The sequence below is a fragment of the Phyllobates terribilis genome, unplaced genomic scaffold (genome assembly GCF_046119375.1).
Source record: "Phyllobates terribilis strain yellow unplaced genomic scaffold, ASM4611937v1 Scaffold_11__3_contigs__length_659146591, whole genome shotgun sequence".
NCBI lineage: Eukaryota > Metazoa > Chordata > Amphibia > Anura > Dendrobatidae > Phyllobates > Phyllobates terribilis.
The window spans coordinates 510909251-510924432 of NW_027362771.1; the positions used below are offsets into that span (position 1 = coordinate 510909251).

Sequence of the window (15182 nt, forward strand, 5' to 3'; positions counted from 1 at the left end):
ATCTGTGAAGAGCACAGGGCGCCAGTGGCGACTTTGCCAATCCTGGTGTTCTGTGGCAAATGCCAAGCGTCCTGCATGTTGTTGGGCTGTGAGCACAACCCCCATCTGTGGACGTCGGGCCCTCATACCACCCTCATGGAGTCGGTTTCTAACTGTTTGTGCAGACACATGCACATTTGTTGCCTACTGGAGGCCATTTTGCAGGGCTCTGGCAGTGCTCCTCCTGTTCCTCCTTGCACAAAGGCGGAGGTAGCGGTCCTGCTGCTGGGTTGTTGCCCTCCTACGGCCCCCTCCACGTCTCCTGGTGTACTGGCCTGTCTCCTGGTAGTGCCTCCAGCCTCTGGACACTACGCTGACAGACACAGCAAACCTTCTTGCCACAGCTCGCATTGATGTGCCATCCTGGATGAGCTGCACTACCTGAGCAACTTCTGTGGGTTGTGGAGTCCGTCTCATGCTACTGACGCGCCCCTGGGCCTGTGTCGCGCTGCGTTGCGCACGCGGGAGCTTACCCGGAGCCGGATCTCTTGAGGGTTGTAGTCTCGTGGCGGCGACCCGGTCCGTGCCCAGGGAGTCAAACTGAGCGGCGATGTACTAGCAGTAGATGGTTGGTGACTACGCCACCCGTTGAATGCAGCTATGGAGCTGCCGCTGCAGGGCAGACCGCTGAGGCCGGTGGAAGGATGGTGCAGCGTGGATGGTATAACCCCCAACGGGAGGGGTATAGCCTCAGGGCAGCCGACGTGGATGATGGGGGTAGCAGGAACCACTCAGAGACGGTGCGGTGTAGTTCAGGGTCTTTACTGGTGACAAAGAAAGACCCTCCCGGAGTACTTGCTAGTGATAGGGGCCTGGTCAGTCCTTGAGCAGATGGGATTTCCCCTGGCCAGGCGGAGTTGTAGGCCTTCCCAACTAACTGTACTCTTCTGGCTACCTTGCTAGAGGCGGGAATAAGTAGCCCACGTCCCTGAGTGTACCGTGTGGTGCTCACCCGTATGGCCGGTGACTCGGGGCCTTCTAATGGCTTCCGCTCCACGATGGCGGTGCTGCTCCCACGCGTGTGACCGTGCCTTCGGGCTTCTGGGCCAGAGGACCTGAAATCCTCTGCCGGACGGTTTCTGCTGCTGGGTAGGAGTTAGTCCCCACAGCCTCGGACTCCGGGTCCAGTAAGAAATCTTCTCAGTCAGGGCGAGCTCTGTAGCTGCCAGCCCCTGACTCGTTGTAACACTGCTCCCCACAGAGCTCCTGATGTTTCTTGCTATGCTGCTTCTCTTCTCTACTCTTGTTCTGTCTTCTTTCTCACTAACCCTGCCTCAGCCCCGGGTTTATATAGGGGAAGTCCTTCCCCTCCCAAGACTGGGCAGGAGGTGTGGCATGCACAGGATCCCTGACCAAAGGACCTCCCACCTGCTCTCAGACGTAATATCTCTATCACTGTGGCAACCAGACCCCTGGGGTGTCACATTCCCCCCTAGTGAAATTTAGTACTCCGGGACTAAACATATATATATTTTTTTTTTTAAAAAAAACATAACAAGGTATAACAATAACAATACAATAAGAAAAACACATAAGATGGTTACGGCGTGTCCGCAACCGGGTGCAGTTTTGAAAAGCAAGGTGTCCATTTCACCAAAACAGGGAGACGTAACCAGGTAGGGGCCTGTCCTGCCCCGAGTCCTTAACAGTCTTTAGTCCATCCTGGGTTACGCTCCAACTATGTACAAGGATTCCCGGTAAATCCACCAAGGACTCCTAAAAAGAACTAGAAACACAAAATTATACACAAGCAACTATAAACAAGTAAACATATAAGATAGCTTAAACATTTAGATCCTCCAACGTGCGGGTAGCTGGCCTCTAGTGGCCCTAGTGGACCTACGGAGCTGACTGTCTGGCCCTGAACTACAGGGTGTAGGAGCTGTCAAGGGTAAACTGGGCAGCTGTCTATGGGCCCTCTGGCTCACTAGGGGTATGGCAGGCTCACTATAAGCAGAGGGTTGATTTTCCGGGTCTGCTTGTGTAGAGTCTTCTGCCTCCTGGACCGGCTGTTCTTCCAGCTCTACCGGTTGCTCCGTAGGTTCTTGGGATGATGGTTGGAGAAAGGTGAGTACGGGTACCACAACTGCACCATTGACTTGAGTCCAAGACCGAGGGAAGTCCCCGAGCACGGTACTAACCATATCTTCCCTTTCCTCTACGGGTCGATGGTCTTCTTGTTCCTCTTCAGGGTTCCTCAGTTGTTCGGGACACTTCTTCAGGTGGTCCCGGGATACAATGGCTGTGGTTTCCCCTCCGTCTTTACTGATGGTACAGACCTTCGGGTTTTCGTGGCTTGAGGGCAGTACGGTGTACGGGTCCTTCTCCCACTGGTCGTCCAACTTGTGGAGCCGTCTCTTCCTCTTCAAGACCTGCTCTCCGGGTACCAGGGGAACAGCGGGAGCATACTGGTTGTAAGTTTTCTCTTGTCTTTCCCTAGCCTGACAGAGACTTCGCTCCACGCTCTCCTGTACTCTCCGGTACTGCTGCTGCCTCTCTGTGTCCCAGTCTGTTTCTGGTGAAGTGTCCTCAGGTGTCAGGACTCCCATTTCCAGGTCAACAGGTAACTTACCAGGTCTTGCCCTCATTAGGTAAGCCGGGGTACAGTTGGTGGAACCTACCGGGATGTGGTTGTATAGGTCCACCAGATCGGGCAACTTTTCAGGCCACAGACTGCGTTCTTCCAGGGGCAACGTTTTTAGAAGATCCATCACCACCTGGTTCATTTTTTCACAAAGTCCATTAGTCTGCGGATGGTAGGGTGTCGTCCTTATCTTCCGGCAGCCATACAGATTGCAGAATTCCTGGAAGACCTCCGCTTCAAAGGCAGGTCCCTGGTCCGTCAGCACTTGGTCCGGGTACCCGTGTGGACGGCAAAAGTGCTGCTGGAAGGCTCTAGCTGCTGTTTGAGCCGTTAAGTCCTTGACGGGGACGACAACCAGAAACCGGGAGTAATGATCCACGATGGTTAACGCGTAGACGTAGCCACTTCTGCTTGGGGTCAGTTTTACATGATCCAAGGCTACCAGTTCCAACGGTTGCCGGGTGACGATGGACTGCAGGGGAGTCTTCTGGCTGGCGCGGTCCTTCCTTCTCAGGTTGCACGGGCCACAGTCTCTGCACCACTTCTCAATGGTTCCCCTCATGCCTACCCAGTGGAATCGCTCGCGCAGCAGGAACTCCAGCTTCTTCCACCCGAAGTGTCCAGCTCCGTCGTGGTATGCCTCCATCACCATGGCTGCGTCTCTTCATGGCACCACTACTTGCCAGAGTAATTCATGCGTCCGGGAGTTAACCATTCTGCGGCACAACTTCCCTTTGTAAAGGAACAGTCGACTCTTCTCTGCCCATAGTTGTTTGGCTTCCTCCGGAGCGTCTGGTTCAAGGCGAGCCTCCGGCCGAGTCAGCATCTCCTTCACCAGTCGGACGGCAGGGTCGCTGTCTTGCGTTTCCGCCCAGTTGTAGTGAGGTAAGGGGTTCAACGTAGCAGCCTGCTTACTCCTTACCCGGTGGGAATACTGGATAGTCCCATGACGGTGGAACGCAGGGAGTTCAATTTCCTCCAGTCCCTCCGGATCTTCTCCTTCGTCCGGCAGGTTGGGCATCCTGGACAGGGCGTCCGCGTTAGTATTGGAGCGCCCTGCCCGGTATTTGATTATGAACTCGTAGTTGGACAGACGGGCCATCCACCTCTGCTCCAGGGCACCGAGTCTTGCCGTGTCCAGGTGTGTCAACGGGTTGTTATCCGTGTACACGGTGAACCGGGAAGAAGCAAGGTAATGCTTAAAGCGCTCAGTGACTGCCCATACCACGGCCAGGAACTCTAGCTTAAATGAGCTATAATTCTCGGGGTTCCTTTCGGTGGGTCGCAGTTTTCGGCTGGCGTAGGCGATTACTCGTTCTTTCCCCTGCTGGATCTGGGACAGTACGGCTCCTAGCCCGATGTTACTGGCGTCGGTGTAGAGGATGAAGGGCTGGCTATAATCCGGGTACGCCAAGATTTCATCCCCCGTGAGGGCCATCTTCAGCTGGCGGAAGGACTCTTCTTCTAGCTCTTCCCATTTGAAGGGCGGCTTCTGGTTCTTGGCCTTCCGGGACTGGCCTATCAGGAGGTCCTGCATAGGCGCTGCCTTTTTGGTGAAACCGGGAATAAACCTTCGGTAGTAGCCTACCAACCCGAGGAACTGCCGCACTTCTTTTACGCTGGAGGGGCTTGGCCATCCCTTAATTGCGGTGATCTTATCGGGGTCGGGAGCCACTCCATCAGCGCTCACCACGTGTCCCAGGTACTGCACCTTTGGTTTCAGGAGATGACACTTGGAGGGTTTCACCTTTAGGCCGTAACTCGCCAGAGCTTCGAACACCTCCGCCAGGTGGTCCTCATAAGTTTTGGAGTATACGATGACATCGTCCAGGTACAACAGGACCGTCTCGAAGTTTCTGTGGCCCAGACAGCACTCCATTAATCGTTGGAAGGTTCCTGGGGCGTTGCAGAGTCCGAACGGCATGCAGGTGAACTCGCTAAGTCCCATCGGGGTGGTGAATGCGGTCTTCTCCCGGTCCGCCTCTGCTACAGGAACCTGCCAGTACCCGCTAGTGAGATCCAAGGTAGAGAAGAAGTTAGCAGACCTTAAAGCAGCCAATGACTCCTCTATCCTTGGTAAGGGGTACGCATCCTTGTGTGTGATACGGTTGATTTTCCGGTAATCTACACACATCCTCATGGTGTTGTCTTTCTTTTTGACTAAAACTAGCGGGGCTGCCCAGGGGCTACAACTATCCCGGATTACCCCAGCCTCCTTCATGTCTCTAAGCATCCCCTTGGCGTGTTGGTAATGTGCAGGGGGTACGGGTCGATACCTCTCTTTTATGGGAGGATGATCTCCCGTGGGGATGCGGTGTTCTACCCCCTTGACTCGCCCGAAGTCTAACGGGTGTTTACTAAACACTCTCTCATACTCTTGAACCACCCGGTAGACTCCCTGTTTCTGGTGGGAGGGAGTGGAGTCAGTTCCCAAGTGTAGTTGCTGACACCAATCCTCCATTACTTTCTTAGAGCCGTTACCTTCCTCCGGGTGAGATGGAGGCAAGGGTTCCACAGACTGTATAGAGTTTTGGTTGATGGTATATAATTTTGCTAGCGTGGCATACCGGGGCAGGTACACTTCCCTCTCCCCGATATTGATTATGCGAACGGGCACCCTCCCATGGCGTACATTGACCACCCCCCGTGCTGTCAAAATGGTGGGCCTACTGTCTGAGTAAACTGGTTCTACCATTGCCTGGTAATCTCTACCTCTCAGACCAATAGCTGCCCGGCACCAAATCATCATTTCACTTTTTGGGGGCATGGCAATAGGGAAAGGGTCACACATTCTTACGCTACCAATCTCACCGCCGGAGAGTTCCACCTGTTGCCGTCCCATCAGTGCCCGGATCTCTTTCTGGAGCACTCGCTGCTCGCCGGAGCTGGCGTTCTTGGCAACCTGCTGTAGAAGGAAAATCACCTCTGCAAGACAATTTTCAATTACATTAGTTCCTAGAGTTATTTTTGGGTGGCTCTCATGTTTGTCAATGTCTACAATGATCAGTCCCTGTGCTGCCAGTTCGACTCTACCGATTTTGATGGTCACCTCTTTAAATCCGATCTGTGGCACGGGCTGGCCATTGCTGGCGATGATACTCAAGTCGTCGTCAGGGTAGCGGGTAATATCCGAGTCATTCCAGTACTGCTTAAAGAGCACGTACGGGATGGTGGTGACCTGTGACCCGGTGTCCAGTAGGGCACTCATGGGAATGCCATCCAGTACCACAGGCAAGACTGGACGTCCTCCCACATATCTGTCGCGCCAGTTCGATGGGCCTGGTGATCTTTTTCCTGGGGGTTGGCCCTCTACCCCAGGTTGTGCCCGTTTAAAGAACAGTACCTTTCCATATGTCCGGGTTGATTGCAGCGGCGGCAGATGGGTCGTCCGTCCTCGCTGTATCGGTCACTGGGTCTTCCTCTGGCCGGTGGGGTCCTCCTTGGTCGACGCCACGGGATGTCCTCCGGTCCGGATGCCAGCTGGATCTTCCCTGGGGTGGAAACCTGTAAAGACTGCACAGTTCGGGTTAGCGCAGCAACGCTCTTAGCTAGCTCTTGGACCTGATGGCGTAGGTCTGGAGCCGGGTCATTGTCCAAAGCCTGCGCATCAGCTCCCACAGGCCCTGCCAACAAGGGCGCCGCCTCCTGGTGGTAAGTGATAGCTGGGCGCCTGTGGGTCACAACGCCACCCGGTGCCGGTTCTCGGAGCACCCGGATGGCTCTGTCCTTGAACTGTGCAAAGTCCAGATGGGGATCCTGTAAGGCCATTGCCCGCAACTGGGTTCGGTGGGCATTGCAATATAAACCCTCTATAAATTGTTCAGTCAACAGCCTGTCCTCGTTTCCCACCCCATCAGGGTCGGTCTGCTTTATGGCCCTCAGGGCCTCTTGTAGGTTTAGTGCATAGTCCCTTATACTCTCATGCGCTCGCTGCTTGCACCCGTAGAATCTAAGCTTAATCTCGGCTGAGGTGCGGGTATCAAAGGTGTCCTTCAGCCGGGTTAGTATCCCTGCGACAGTCTTCCTCCCAGGTGGCCAGGATTTTACTTCCCTTTTGGCTGCCCCGGTTAGTTGGGCCACCAGGATGCTCACTTTTTGCTCTTCTGTGAGGGGGTACACCTGGAAGAGGCTATCCAGCTTTTCTCTAAAGTCATGCAGGGTATGTGACTCCCCTGAGTACTGGGGTAGCCAAGCTGCTCCCGGGATATAGGGCATGGTGAAGGGCATAACTGCAGCAGCGGTGGCGCTGGCGGGGGTTGAGGCAGTGAAGCTCTCCTCCGTATCCGACATCTTCCTCCCCCCTAGTGGACCGTGGCCTACCTTGCGATGATCCTGTTCCGTAGGCCGCGGCTCCGCAGTGGATCGTCAGGGTTGAGGACCTTCCGTCGCGCTCCGGTGACGTCGGCGTCTGCTGGGCTCCTTCCAGGACCTTACGCAACGTCCGGACGTGAGGCGGGGCTTCAGTTCTCGCGCGCTTTCGGAGTCCACGCCCCTCTTCTTCCCGCGCGGCGTCCTCAAGATGGCGTCCAATGGCGGGAAAACTCCACGGATGGCGGGAAGAAGGTCGAAGATGGCGCCGGATGGCGGGAAAACTTCGCGGATGGCGGGAAGAAGGTAGAAGATGGCGCCGGATGGCGGGAAACCTCCACGGATAGCGGGAATCTTCACCACTGGTAAGTTTGAACAGTCTTTGCTTTTCAGGCACGCAGTACCCGGTGGTTGCGGGCACGAAATCCTGCCGACTACGCCAAAGTTGACGCGCCCCTGGGCCTGTGTCGCGCTGCGTTGCGCACGCGGGAGCTTACCCGGAGCCGGATCTCTTGAGGGTTGTAGTCTCGTGGCGGCGACCCGGTCCGTGCCCAGGGAGTCAAACTGAGCGGCGATGTACTAGCAGTAGATGGTTGGTGACTACGCCACCCGTTGAATGCAGCTATGGAGCTGCCGCTGCAGGGCAGACCGCTGAGGCCGGTGGAAGGATGGTGCAGCGTGGATGGTATAACCCCCAACGGGAGGGGTATAGCCTCAGGGCAGCCGACGTGGATGATGGGGGTAGCAGGAACCACTCAGAGACGGTGCGGTGTAGTTCAGGGTCTTTACTGGTGACAAAGAAAGACCCTCCCGGAGTACTTGCTAGTGATAGGGGCCTGGTCAGTCCTTGAGCAGATGGGATTTCCCCTGGCCAGGCGGAGTTGTAGGCCTTCCCAACTAACTGTACTCTTCTGGCTACCTTGCTAGAGGCGGGAATAAGTAGCCCACGTCCCTGAGTGTACCGTGTGGTGCTCACCCGTATGGCCGGTGACTCGGGGCCTTCTAATGGCTTCCGCTCCACGATGGCGGTGCTGCTCCCACGCGTGTGACCGTGCCTTCGGGCTTCTGGGCCAGAGGACCTGAAATCCTCTGCCGGACGGTTTCTGCTGCTGGGTAGGAGTTAGTCCCCACAGCCTCGGACTCCGGGTCCGGTAAGAAATCTTCTCAGTCAGGGCGAGCTCTGTAGCTGCCAGCCCCTGACTCGTTGTAACACTGCTCCCCACAGAGCTCCTGATGTTTCTTGCTATGCTGCTTCTCTTCTCTACTCTTGTTCTGTCTTCTTTCTCACTAACCCTGCCTCAGCCCCGGGTTTATATAGGGGAAGTCCTTCCCCTCCCAAGACTGGGCAGGAGGTGTGGCATGCACAGGATCCCTGACCAAAGGACCTCCCACCTGCTCTCAGACGTAATATCTCTATCACTGTGGCAACCAGACCCCTGGGGTGTCACACTACCACGAGTGTGAAAGCACAACCAACATTCAAAAGTGACCAAAACATCAGCCAGAAAGCATTGGTACTGAGATGTGGTCTGTGGTCCCCACCAACAGAACCACTCCTTTATTGAGGGTGTCTTGTTAATTGCCAATAATTTCCATCTATTGTCTATTCCATTTGCACAACAGCATGTGAAATTGATTGTCAATCAGTGTTGCTTCCTAAGTGGACAGTTTGATTTCACAGAAGCTTGATTTACTTGGAGTTATATTCTGTTGTTTAAGTGTTCCCTTTATTATTTTGAGCAGTGTACATAGTGTATACACGTACAGTCATGTCCGAAAGTGTTGGCACCAATGAAATTGTTGAAGAAAACAAAGTATTTCTCGCAGAATATGATTGCAATTACACATGTTTTGTTATACACATGTTTATTTCCTTTGTGTGTATTGGAACATCACAAAAAAAAATCAAAGAAAAAGGGCAACTTGGACATCGTTTCACACAAAACCTCCAAAATGGGCAGGACAAAATTGTTGGCACCTTTCCAAAATTGTGGGTAAACAACTTTGCTTCAAGCATGTGATGCTCGTTCAAACTCACCTGTGGTAAGTAACAGGTGTAGGCAATATGAAAATCACACCTGAAGCCAGATAAAAAGGGGGGAAGTTGATTCAATCTTTGCATTGTGTGTCTGTATGTGCCACACTAAGCATGGAGAACTTAAAGAGGAGAAGAGAACTATCTGAGGACTTAAGAACGAAAATTGTTGACAAATATCAATAATCTTGAGGTTACAAGTCCATCTCCAGAGATCTTGATGTTCCTTTGTCGATGGTGCGCAACATAATTAAGAAGTTTACAACCCATGGCACTGTAGCTAATCTCCCTGGACATGGACGGCAGAGAAAAATTGATGAAAGGTTGCAATGCAGGATAGTCTGGATGCTGGATAAGCAGCCCCAAGCAAGTTCCAAAGAAATTCAAGCTGTCCTGCAGGATCAGGGTGCATCAGTATCAGTGGGAACTATCCATCGACATTTGAATGAAATGAAATGCTATAGCAGGAGACCCAGGAGGACCCCACTGCTGACACAAAGACATAAAAAAGCTAGACTATAGTTTTTATACATATATACACAGTGTATAAACATACACACAGTGTACACATACAGAATGTACACAAATGTTCATGAACACAGACACAGTATACACGCAAACATATATACATACATACTTACATACACTCATACACATTCGTGCACACGTAGTGTACACACATTGTAAGCGCCACCCTACTCATGTTGGTCATTGCTCTGCTCTCTGCAGTTGCGGGCTGTCTTGCTGAGCTGCCTCTTGTAGCATTTCCAACACTGCTGCATCCTCCTGCTGCTGGTAAGTCTCCACCTCACTACAGGTAGGCATGGCCACTTACTGCAGGTATTTAACCCCATCCTGTCCTGCAGAGGGGGCTTATTAGGCAGGTCCACCCATCACTCCTTGCCTGATCTAGGTGCTAGTTCAGTCTCTGTTTAGATTCCTGCAAGGTGTACTCTTAGGCCACGGCCCCACTATCAGTATTTGGTCAGTATTCGGTCAGTATTTTTTCTCAGGAGTGGGAGCCAAAACCAGGAGTGGGTGTTAAATGCAGAATTATTATTATTTATTTATATAGCGTCATTGATTCCATGTGCACTTGGCTCTATTATACCTTTATTCTGATTGTTCTTCACCTGGTTTTGGCTCCCACTCCTGAGAAAAAATACTGACCAAATACTGATAGTGGGGCCGTGGTCTTACATTGTGTCTCCTGTTTTCTGACCCGGCTTGCCTACCCGTTTATCCTGACCTCTCCGCTTCTGACCTCGAGTACGTTCATTGAACTTGTGCTGCCTGCTCTCACCCGCGATTGTCTGGCCAGTTCTTGGCCTCTGTCCACCTGTATCTCGTACCCGTGCTGCTGACCCTCCAGTCAGCTGCTGCTGACCCGGAGACTGTCCTGGAGTGGCACCTGGTGACTACCAATGAACAAGTCTATCCTCACTATTAGAGCCTGTAGTGAGTACCGGGTAGTCACTTAGTTACGCCCCTCCAGGGTAAGTCCGACCAGTGGCGCAGTGTGTCCCCATCCACCAGCATTACACACATACATTAACAGACACAGTGTACACACATGTACTCACACAGTGTGCACAGACGTACATAAACACACACATAAACACACATACACAGTGTAGTGCACACACACAAACACAATGAAGGCAGCATTCCAAAATTTGGTAAAAAAAACACATGGTGTTTTGATAATCCATAAGTATCTGAGTGATGTTTTGGCTCCATGAGCCTTTTAAATATGGATTAGTAAAACATTCTACCTTTCTTTCACCAAATCTTTGAAGCGCTGCCTACATTTTTTCGTTATATTATTTTATCGAGGGAGTAAAGTCGGGGCCTGGAGGCCTGCACCCTTCCTTTGTTTAGCTATATTTGTGTACTATAGATTCTCAATAACTGTATGAAGCAAGTCAAGGATTGAGTCACGGACTGTAAACTTATATCAATGGTGAATTTAACTACATTGTGGCATGAAGTCTGCTCTTGGTAAAAAGAAAACACCCCTTTCATTTTACAGGGGGCCGTATGCAGTAATGAAACGGTTATATGACACCACTTGTAGCTTCTGGAAAAATAATTATTCCAAGTTGCAGATTTTCTCCAAGACACTTTCTGCAGAATCTTGGACGTTGGCCGTGGCTTGCTTTTTTGTTACCTTAGCGAGTTCCTGCTGGAGAAGCTGCAATTATTATTTTCTTATACAGTCATATGAAAAAGTTTGGGCACCCCTATTAATCTTAAGCTTAATGTTTTATAAAAATTGGTGTTTTTGCAACAGCTATTTCAGTTTGATATATGTAATAACTGTTGGACACAGTAATGTTTCTGCCTTGAAATGAGGTTTATTGTACTAACAGAAAATGTGCAATCTGCGTTCAAACAAAATTTCACAGGTGCATAAGTATGGGCACCTCACCAGAAAAGTGACATTAATATTTAGTAGATCCTCCTTTTGCAAAAATAACAGCCTCTAGTCGCTTCCTGTAGCTTTTAATGAGTTCCTGAATCCTGGATGAAGGTATTTTTGACCATTCCTCTTTACAAAACAATTCCAGTTCAGTTAAGTTTGATGGTCGCCGAGCATGGACAGCCCTCTTCAAATGATCCCACAGATGTTCAATGATATTCAGGTCTGGGGACTGGGATGGCCATTCCAGAACATTGTAATTGTTCCTCTGCATGAATGCCTGAGTAGATTTGGAGCGGTGTTTTGGATCATTGTCTTGCTGAAAGATCCATCCACTGCGTAACTTCAACTTTATCACTGATTCTTGAACACTATTGCCAAGAATCTGCTGATACTGAGTGGAATCCATGCGTCCCTCAACTTTAACAAGATTCCCAGTGCCGGCATTGACCACACAGCCCCAAAGCATGATGGAACCTCCACCAAATTTTAATGTGGGTAGCAAGTGTTTTTCTTGGAATTCTTTTTGCCACCATGCATAACGCCTTTTTGTATGACCAAACAACTCAATCTTGGTTTCATCAGTCCACAGGACCTTCTTCCAAAAAGAAATAGGCTTCTTCAAATGTGCTTTTGCATACCTCAGCCGACTCTGTTTGTGCGTACTTGCAGAAACGGCTTCTTTCGCATCACTCTCCCATACAGCTTCTCCTTGTGCAAAGTGCGTTGTATAGTTGACCGATGCACAGTGACACCATCTGCAGCAAGTTGATGCTGCAGCTCTCTGGAGGTGGTCTGAGGATTGTCCTTGACTGATCACACCATTCTTCTTCTCTGCCTTTCTGATGTTTTTCTTGTCCTGACACTTCTGGCCTTAACAAGAACTGTCCCTATGTTCTTCCATTTCCTTACTATGTTCCTCACAGTGGAAACTGACAGGTTAAATCTCTGAGACAGCTTTTTGTATCCTTCCCCTGAACAACTATGTTGAATAATCTTTGTTTTCAGATCATTTGACAGTTGTTTTGAGGAGCCCATGATGCCACTCTTCAGAGGAGATTCAAACAGGAGAACAACTTGCAAGTGGCCACTTTAAGTAGCTTTTCTCATGATTGCATACACCTGGCTATAAAGTTCAAAGCTCAATGAGGTTACAAAACCAAAAAAAGTGCTTTAGTAAGTCAGTAAAAAGTAGGCAGGAGTATTTAAAACAAGAAAATGATAAGGGTGCCCATACTTATGCACTGGTCAAATTTTGTTTGAATGCAGATTGCACATTTTCTGTTAGTACAATAAACCTCATTTCAAGGCAGAAACATTACTGTGTCCAACAGTTATTACATATATCAAACTGAAATAGCTGTTGCAAAAACACCAATTTTTATAAAACATTAAGCTTAAGATTAATAGGGGTGCCCAAACTTTTTCATATGACTGTATCTTCAACCGAATTTAGCACACTAACCCACTTGTGACATTGCAGGGAAGATGGTATCTGTCGAGATTTGTTTTTCTCACTGACTGAGCCGGCATGCCTGGATCTGCATGGATCTTCCATACTAGCCTTCGGGGCTCTTGAGATAGAGATCACAATCCTAGGCTATGATGAGTTTGTGTTCTGCTGGAACCTGCTCCTATGATATTATTTTACATGCAATTATATATAATTTTATATTTGCTATTTAAGGTAAATTTTTGCAATCCTGTTTACTAAGCCAAGAATACTGACAAAAACTGAACTAGATAGTTCTCCTAAGGTTAGACATCTGCTTGCCTTTGTGTTGTAGGTGGAGTTGGAGCTTAAAATAACTTCAAATTTATTCCAAATACAGAAATAGAGTTCAGAATATAAGCAAAAGTGGAACAGGCTTGCTAAGGTTTGATATATAAATTTATGCCATGTATGCAGATTTGATATTATATTCTTTTGACCCTTTAAAAGAGAAAATTCACTAAATTTGATCTTCTAATATATCAGGTATTTTTCAGTAGATCACATCCATGGAGTCTATGAATTTGGATCTTCACCAGTTTCCAAAATTATAGTGTATGGAACCCATGCAGCACAGCTTAAAAAATGAATGGAAATTTCCGACACATAATTCTAAATGCACGACCATTCAAATCAATGGAGCTTTGCTTAGGAATTGGCTTAGAGATCTCAATGAATGGCCAAATGGGTCCAGGCATTTTGTAGAGAGCAGAAGCCTGTTTATTCTGGAAATCAGGGTAGGTCTGAGCTCACTCAGTCCTCCAGAGTGACTTTCTGACCCTTATCTGTTACATATTAGAAGATAATTTTTTACTGACTTTATTTGCGGCCAAACTGGACATTATGTCAACTTTTTTATTTTATTTAACAAGTCACAGTAATTTTAAAATGTGGAAGGAAAGTACAAAAAGTATTTCCTACACGTTCACATCTTTGTATTGAACGAATTTAAGGGTTTCACACAATAGCCCTAATATACCTAAACTATATTGACTGTTTTGGGGAACGAGTGGCCTTGTATTAATTGTAGCCAATCAGTGTCCAATTTTTATTTTTTTTCGCCTGCGCAATTTAGATAATCGTCACTTTAATCTGATTTCTTTGTAATTTTTTCCATAATTGTTGCCCATTGCTTTTTGAAAGGTACTATTTCTACACATATATACTTTAAGCATGCTGTACCTTCCAACCATCCTGGATCCATCGGTACAGGCCTGAATTTTGGCAGCTGTCCCAGCACCCGGGAGATCAGGGTATGTCCTTACTTCAACTTGTATTTATGTCTTCAGAACACAGATACAGTTGAATACAATCCGTTTCTTACTGTCCTGTTCAGTCTGTGTAGAGACTGAAGGACTTGTAAGGACTTTCAGTTCACATAACTGGAAAGCTAGACCCGCCCGCAGATAAGCAGTTCACACTGGGATGCTTGTGGGACATCATACTATGTGTGTGTGGGCGGACTGTGGGTGCATCATATTATGTGGAGACACTGAGGACATCATACTTTGTGTGGTTGCCTGTGAGGTCATCATACTGTATGTGGGTTGCTGTGGGTGCACCAAAATGTGTGTGCTTGGCTGTGAGGACATCATACTGTGTGTGGGCTGCTGTGGGTGCATCATACTGTGTATGCTTGGGTGTGAGGACATCATACTGAGTGTGGGTTGCTGTGGGTGCATCATAATGTGTGTGCTTGGCTGTGATGACACCATTCAGTGTGTGGGTTGCTGTGGGCGCACCATACTGTGTGTGGTTGGCTGTGAGAACACTGTGTGAGTGGCTTTGGCGGAATCATACTGTGTGTGGGTGGCTGTGGGGGAATCATACTGTGTGTGGGTGGCTGTGGAGGAATCATACTGTGTGTGAGTGGCTGTGGCGGAATCATACTGTATGTGGGTGACTGTGGCGGAATCATACTGTGTGTGGGTGGCTGTGGGGGAATCATACTGTGTGTGGGTGGCTGTGGGGGAATCATGCTGTGTGTGGGTAGCTGTGGCGGAATCATACTGTGTGTTGGTGGCTGTGGGGGAATCATACTGTGTGTGGGTGGCTGTGGGGGAATCATACTGTGTGTGCGTGACTGTGGGGACATCATATTGGGTGTTGGACATTGGGGACATCATACTGTGTGGGTGGTCGTGGGGGTACCTTACTGTCATGAGTGGGACTGTAGGTAGCATATTGTGTGAAGGTGGATGTTGGCGCATAATATTGTGTATGCAGAATTGTGAGGGCATTAAACTGTGGAGGACACTGGGGGTATCTTACTGTGTGCAGGTTCATTGTAAGGGCGCTATGT

At 49.4% G+C, this 15182-nt stretch overlaps 1 protein-coding gene across 1 annotated transcript in view; it reads right to left on the bottom strand.

Annotated features, from left to right (window-relative positions):
- The window catches only part of ANTXR1 (ANTXR cell adhesion molecule 1), a 214380-nt gene that overhangs the window by 98382 nt on the left and 100816 nt on the right, over positions 1-15182 (bottom strand). The window lies entirely within an intron of this gene.